Source organism: Haemaphysalis longicornis, unplaced genomic scaffold (genome assembly GCF_048455015.1).
Source record: "Haemaphysalis longicornis isolate Haplotype H1 unplaced genomic scaffold, Haemaphysalis longicornis Haplotype H1 scaffold_8, whole genome shotgun sequence".
Taxonomy (NCBI): domain Eukaryota; kingdom Metazoa; phylum Arthropoda; class Arachnida; order Ixodida; family Ixodidae; genus Haemaphysalis; species Haemaphysalis longicornis.
The window spans coordinates 53,412,631-53,418,652 of NW_027526445.1; the positions used below are offsets into that span (position 1 = coordinate 53,412,631).

The following is a 6,022-nucleotide window of genomic DNA, read 5'->3' on the forward strand; positions in this document are numbered from 1 at the left end:
ACAAAAGTTGGGGAGGTAGGGGCATGAAATCGGGCGCTAAATAAACAGACGCCAAATAATAATACAATTACTTACACTAGAACACTGCCAAATTTCATTTCGCAGTGTTATCTTACTATCGGCTGCTTTTTTTAACGTTCAAATCGAGCGCCAAAAGCTTCAGTTCGCGTTTTGTGTTTGTAAACTTTAAATATCTAAGCTTCTTTATTATAATACACACAATAAATAATAAACCCAAAGATTATGTTATATTCAGTAAAAGAGGCAATTATTTATTGTTGTCGTTTTAATTTGTATACGCAACTCCCTGCCAACGGCCGATTCCCTGAGTACGGCGCGCGGCGGCGTGGCCGGATTCCGGAACAGATACCCCGTGACCCGTCTTTCATCGATTGTTTACGTGTTTACTGTGGTGTGCGGTTAAACAAGCACAGTTATTATGATTAATTGGGCACCTCGTCGTCTTCGGTTGTGTCTGTCGTGTTCGACTTCGCGATGAAGTATTTGAGAACAACTTTGCCACCTGAAGACGGCTAATTTCGTTGGCGCTTGCCTCTGAACGTCGCTCGCTCTTCTGCGTCGGCTCCTCTCGGTAAGCTGTCTCGTCACATTTGCCGCCTTTCTTGTCACTGGATGTCGTTTGTAGCTGTCATCGCCGCTTTAAGGATTCGTTAACAGGAGCACGCGTGTGTGAATTGTTTAACTGAACTGGCGAGGTTGAACCTAGAGGGCTCGTCTCTAGAAAGGCGATGTGCGAAAGATTGTGGTGCTTGCATTGAGCGCTAAACGCACTGGCGCTCAGTAACGCCGTGGCGCTCAGTAACTCAGTAACGTTTCCCATTCCGCAGCACTATATTGAACAGCTTCAGAGTTCACCACTGCGAACCACGTCTTACGCGTAGCTTATCAGAACACGGGCGGCTACTCCTCTAAACTGTGCTGCGCAGCGTTTTCGGCTTCGTTGATCACCGCAGTCGTTTGTGCCGTGTTGGGAATTGCGAGGGAGAATCGTTTGCGAGCGAATGTGCGCGCCTCGCAAGCTTCGTTGCGTTTGCGGCGAGCCACCTCACCATGTGTACGGTGCCGCGGTACGCGGGCAGTGATTTTGGCTGAATGTTGTGTGCCCGAGACATAACATTCGTGCACCTAATCATTTCCATTCTTGCATGTGTGGTAATCATGTGTCATCCCGTTTTAGACCTCTGGACGGTCTGAGCGCATCACGTCCCTCCATTCAACCGGACAAGAGCCACAAGCATTGTCAACAGTGTTTGGCCTCCAGAACGTAAGTTTTCAAACACAGTTTTGGTAGCACAGTGGGCTATCATACTTGAATATTGTTCGATCACTTGTATGTACAAGTTCTCTCCCCCGTAACAATTATTGGTGTTTCATGCATAACCTAACATGTAGGCGCTCAATGGCAACCTGTATTGTTAATTTCGGAAAACTCAAAGTTTCACCCAAAATCATAATGTGGGCGTAGCAGTTAATCACCATGTATACGAACTTCCTGGTGTTAGTCATGTTTACGGTGAAGCCATATTTCTTAGGTGTTGACACAAAAATGTTATTACCTTTGTAGTTTAGTCTTCGATAAAGCCTTACCAGTTCTGTTTTCAGCTATTTTTTGGATGTTTATCATGTGAATTGACAGTCCTTGCAGTCCACTTTTTCAAATAGTTATGTAACTGCCTGTACCATTTAAACAGGCCTGATTGGGGTTCTGAAGGCTGCGATTTACGCACGCTAGTGCTGTACCGCCAATAAAGAAACATCCTTCCACAAAGAAAAAGATTTGAAAAATGTAAAGTATCCGCAGCATTATTCTTAACTGGAACATGCTAATTGTTAGGCCTGGGGCTTTTCCTGAAAGCACTGTGGATGTTATGACAGAGGAAAACCACTCAAACACATGTGCCAAGGCCGTTGCTGCTCCAAGATGCGTGCAAGCATTGAGTCTTCTGAGCAATACATTGCACCCTTTTTTTTAAACAACCGACGTGCATGCTGAACGTACTCCTGATTGGGCGTTTGCCAGGCGCAAGGAATTTTTTTTCGGGGGGGGGGGGGGGAGCCGTGGTCGACCAAAAGATGGGACGGGGAAATATGTAGGCAAGGCATCTTGCGCGTTGTTTTGCAAACGATGCTTGAAATAACTGACTTTAACATGCGATTTGTGTATGCTCAAAGCTAACTGTAAAGCCCACCTTAAAGGAGCCATGAAGAGAAAATGCAAGTAGGTTTTATTCGAAAGATTTCGTGTTTTATAGTGCCCCCAGCGCTTGTCTAGATACAAACGGTGCTTTATTCACTGAGAAATTAAACAATTTAGGTTAAAATTTTGATTTTCCCGCTCAATCGTGCGTTTTCGTGGTCCCAAATGACATCACAGGAACCGACCGCTCTGCAGCCTAGAGTACCTTCATTCGCGCATCCGCCGTACAGGGCAGAGACACGTAGACGCTGGCGCCGCCATTTTCGGTTGCTCGCTCGCCGCCGAAGCAAGTCATTGTGTCAAAACCGCGCTAAAATTATCGCCGCAACGCGGTTTACTGAAGAAGTTTGAATCATATTGTCTGTTTCGCGTTGCTAGGTCTCGTGGGAAACGAAAAGAATAACGCGTTGAGCCAGTTGGCCCAATTGCGGCGGCACGGGACCGTTCAAAGGTTGTCTCCACCCTGTACAGCGGTGTTGGTTTGTTCCCGCGTTTTTTTTACGTTCTGTAACCTAGATGGCGCCACCATACCGTGGCAAGCGTTTGGTTTGTTTTTGCCCGCATTTAAATCTGGCTTGTTTTTGTTCTGGGAGAAAATATTCGTTCCCTGAAACAGTGCTCGCTCGACAAATGGGGTCACGTAAGACACCGTTGCTTGCGTCAATCGGCCGGTGTCGTCTGAGACAACCCCAAGCCCCGCAGTGCTGTGCAGCTAAACCAAGCATGCTGTGCGCAGTACGAACAGCAGAACGCATCAGTACTTCTATGTTTACATGTGCTTTCGTAACTTCCACTGTTTGTCCCATCATTCTTATTGCTTTGTAAAGAATGTGCCCTAAATTTAAGCGCAAATTGCTCATTCGTCTAGTTTGTAAGCTCTACCTAATTGGCGTCTGCTTCTGCCAGCCTCCGCCAATCGCAGAGCTTAGCTCATGTGACATTATAGGTTCTGTTGCGGGAAATGAGCTGGTGGGTCGCATGACCATTCCCGTTTTTCCTAATTATGTAGCTTATTTGAGCGAAATTTACGTTAAAAGTGGTGTCAGTATGATTCTAACGAGACAATCTTTTGAATGAACCAAACTTGTGTTTTCGCTTCATGGCTCCTTTAAGGAGCTTAGATGGTGATGATAATTAGGATCACCTAAATTCCCGTTCGCTGGTCTATGGGCAGACCACGGGCGAATCATTCGTCCGCAGAGCAGGTGGTTAGGCGGACCCGCGCTCGTGAGCGTGATCATGAGTGCGCTCGTGAGTGGCGCGCGGTCCCCGAAGTTCGTCGGGAGGAAGTGGAGGCCAACACTGAATGTTTGCTATCAAGATTCTCGTGTTTTAGATTTTCCTTTAGAAAAGGGACTATTAAGTTTTCTTGTCAGCTATGAAGTACAGTCGAGCACGATTTGAAGGTTATCGCGCCAGCATTGAGCGGCCAAGCGTGCCACCAGCCCACGGTTTCGTTTCGGAACCATGAAAATCGAGATTTCGCACTCTTCGCTCCCTTGTTGGCTGTTCCATGATACAACAATGGCCCGCACGACTGACTTGCCACCCTTTGGGTTTCAAGCTGTACATTCGTTGTTATCAAGCACAGACTTGGACTTGGTTGCCCTTTATTACGCCGACGATAACGAAACTTGCATGGAATATTTGCTAAAGCTGGTGTTCTTTCTGCTTCGTTTGAAAGAGTAGCTTTCCCGCGACAACCACCGAATCGCAGTGGACTGTACATGCGGCGCATTCGTATATTATGGCGGTGAAGCTAGCAAACGTGCGTCTTCGTCCTTAAGTAATCGCCTTTTGTTATTTTTTGTGCTAGTAACGTGAGTAGTAAACTTGCGCTAAGCATAACACCTTATTGCACTGCTGTTGAATGTTGAGCTTGTTGCACGTTTCTTAAATTTCATTATATTTCTATCTGCTAAATCGAAACAGACATGGCTTCAGTAAAATTCCGGTTAAGCAAATACAGAATGCTGATTCTAACCAAGAGGGAGATCAAGGAAACAGTGAAATAGTGCCAAAAAAACAAAGCTCCGCAATAAGGAGAATTGTGTAGTTTTGTTGATGTGGAGGAAATACAACATGGGCAGAGCAATGCTTTTTATGCAGCAGAAATTATGGATCTGCAATAGTCAATGAAAAAGCGATGTCGGTAGAAAAATAAACATATCAAGGATTGATAGTTGACTGAACAAAATACAGCGACATGCTCTGTCATGTGATTATACTTTGTACCAGTGTAAAGACAAGCAATGACACGCTCCCGACCACATGTAAGCCTATATGAGGCTTTTCCTGCTGTTCTGCCATTCTCCGGCTGTGCAGTTCCGCCATTGAAACAGTGGGGCTGTTTTGATCGGCTCGCAGCAGGTTCCCGGCGCTTGTCGGTGTATCCGGCGTGAAATGCAGCCGGGCTGTATATATTGACACGTACAGCATCTGGAGCGGGCGCAGGGATCAGACGTTGACATAGCCCTTTTTTTAGCTTTATGTGAGCAAGAATGTCCTTAAAACTGCAGGTAACTTCAGGCGGTTTTTCAGGCTGCCTAAACCGCACCCCAGCCTTGGCATAAAACATTATGAAGAAGGGGGGGGGGGAGCACCTGGACCCCCCCCCCCAGGCTACGCCCTTGGCGTGTGCTTATTCTTTCTTGCATCCACCACATTCGAGTCGTCACGTTGAATTGGGAATGCTGGAATCCAGCATGTGCTGGCAAGATACGAGAGCTTGAACACAACCCACTTGCCCGCAATGAGTTTTCAAAGATCTCCACCACCTGAAGGTACTGAAGTAAGATGTAAGCATTGCCTGAAAACCATTCCAGATAAGGGTACGAAATTATAGTTATGGGCCTTTCTCGCCCATTTACGTGTTTGAACAAAAAAAGTGCCATTTAAAGGTAACACGTCGTTCCCTGCCGATTTCTGATGCCTGATTAAGTTTGTGGGCATAAATGTAGCAGCTTTCTCACATGTCTAACGTGTATGCGGGCTTGTTAGGAGTGAAGTAGGTAAAAATTGAAAGGTTTGATTGTAGTGGTGTATAGATTACCTACATTGTTTTCATTCCTAGAAAAGAAAAATTGAGGTAACCTGCCAATTGTTCTGCATTGCTGCATTTTATTATGCTTGTATGATTCGTAGAACCTGCAGGAGTTCAGCTGCTTGTTAAAGGAAAAATGAACAATGGTACAAAAAGAAGAGCATCTACTAAATAAAAATCTTCACAATCGCAGGATGCCAACGGTCCACCTACCAACTTGCGTCCTCCATTGTTTCTGCTGGCTGGAGCGGCGCATGGAGCATTTTTCAGCTTCTCGAAGTTTGTGATCAAGCGGTGCCCCAATTGAAGGATGCCGCAGACGGATCTTCTGTTTTAATGCCACAATTTCATGTGCTGAGCACTTACTCGTAAGGCATTTTAAATATTCATCATCTCAGAGGGTATGTTAACTTCGTCTTGGGTGGAATGTGGCTGCAATCAGGTTATTTGTGACAGAAACAAGTGAACCACGTGGGGAGAGTCATTGAGGCCTTGTTGATTGCGCATGCTTCTGAAATTACGTTTTCATTCAGCTGAATATTTTCTAAATATTACAATTTGTGAACAAAATATGATAAAAGTCATGATTAGTTGTACTACAGTGCAGGAAAGAAATGCCAGCACATGTTTTAAGAGCCTCTTATATTTCAGGTCATTGGCTGGTGAGCAATAAAACAGAACTCAAAATTGTTTAAAGTGAAATCAAATATTTGTTGTCACCAGTGCATGACCCGTAGTAAAAGCTATCTGGTCTCCCAATT

The 6,022-nt window shown here is 45.3% G+C and overlaps 1 long non-coding RNA gene across 1 annotated transcript; it reads left to right on the forward strand.

Moving 5' to 3' along the window:
* The first annotated feature begins 370 nt into the window (after positions 1-370).
* On the forward strand, positions 371-5,598 carry LOC144148885 (uncharacterized). Its single transcript, XR_013318093.1, has 3 exons — positions 371-592; positions 1,199-1,285; positions 5,455-5,598. It is a non-coding gene; the product is annotated as an uncharacterized LOC144148885 (long non-coding RNA).
* Positions 5,599-6,022: the final 424 nt, after the last annotated feature.